This window comes from Elephantulus edwardii, unplaced genomic scaffold, assembly GCF_000299155.1.
Source record: "Elephantulus edwardii isolate Elephantulus edwardi_28Jun2011 unplaced genomic scaffold, EleEdw1.0 scaffold00131, whole genome shotgun sequence".
NCBI classification, from domain to species: Eukaryota; Metazoa; Chordata; class Mammalia; order Macroscelidea; family Macroscelididae; genus Elephantulus; species Elephantulus edwardii.
The window spans coordinates 5,328,699-5,330,193 of NW_006399881.1; positions in this window are offsets into that span (position 1 = coordinate 5,328,699).

Genomic DNA, 1,495 nt, shown 5'->3' on the forward strand with positions numbered 1-1,495 from the left:
TATAGGCCAATATCTCTCATGAACATAGATGCAAAAATTCTGAATAAAATCTAATCCAATGATACATCAAAAATATAATTCATCATGACCAAGTGGGATTCATAACAGGTATGCAAGGATGGTTCAACATAAGAAAAACCAATCAGTGAAATTCATCACATTAACAAAGCCAAGATCAAGAACCACATGATCCTATCAATTATCAGTTAATGAAGAAAAGGCTTTTGACAAAATCCAGCACTTTTCCTGATTAAAACACTCAACACAATAGTATTAGAGGGGAATTTCTTCAAAATAGTAAAAAGTATATATGTAAACCCAAGAGCCAACATTATGGAGAGATATTAAAGGCATTCCCTTTGAGAACAAGAACTAGACAAGGATTCCCACTATCACCTCTCCTATTCAATACCGTATTGGAAGTCTTAGCGATAGCAATTAGACAAGAGAAGGAAATATGAGGTATCCAAATTGGCAAGGAGGAGGTAGAATTATATCTATATGCAGATGACATGACACTCCTTAAAAAGAGAAACAAGGTAGGAGGCATCTCACTCCCTGATTTCAAGTTTTACTACACAGCCGTGATGTTCAAGACAGCATGGTACTGGTACAATGACAGATACACAGAATTGAGAACACAGAAATCAGCCCATCTACCTATGGACAATTGTTTTTTGACAAAGGAGTAGATATCAGTTAAGTGGGGAAACAACCACCTTTTTAACAAATGGTGTTGGCAAAATTGGAAAACTATCAGCAGAAAACTCAAGCAAGACCCACACCTCAGACCATACAGAAAAAACAACTCAAAGTGGATCAAGGACCTAGAATTAAAACCAAGGACTATAAACTTCATTAGGGAAAAGACGGAAAGAACTCCAAAAGTCCTAATCCACGATATGAATAGTCTTCCAATCATCCTGAAAAATCTACAACCAGGAGAAGATAAAATAGATAAATGGGTGCTCGCTTCGGCAGCACATATACTAAAATTGGAACGATACAGAGAAGATTAGCATGGCCCCTGCACAAGGATGACACGCAAATTTGTGAAGCATTCCATATAAAAAAAAGAAGAAAAAATAGATAAATGGGACCTTCTAAGAATCAAATCCCTATGCACATCCAAAAACTTCTCCAACAGGGTCAAAAGGAAAGCCATAGACTGCAGAAAAAAATATTTGGTAATGACATGTCTGATATGGGACTTATATCCAGAATTTACAGAATACTGGAGCATCACAATAAGGTAAACAACTCAATTGCAAAATGGCACAGAATATGAAGACACTTCATCAAAGATGACATTCAGATGGGGAACAAACACATGAAGAAATGTTCAAAATCCCTACCTCTAAGAAAGATGCAAGACAAAACAACTATGAGATAACACCTCACCCCAGTAACAATAGCAAAATTCAACAGAGCAGCAAACAACAAAAGCTGGTGAGGTTGTGGAGAAATGGGAAACCTTATTCACTGCTGGTGGGAG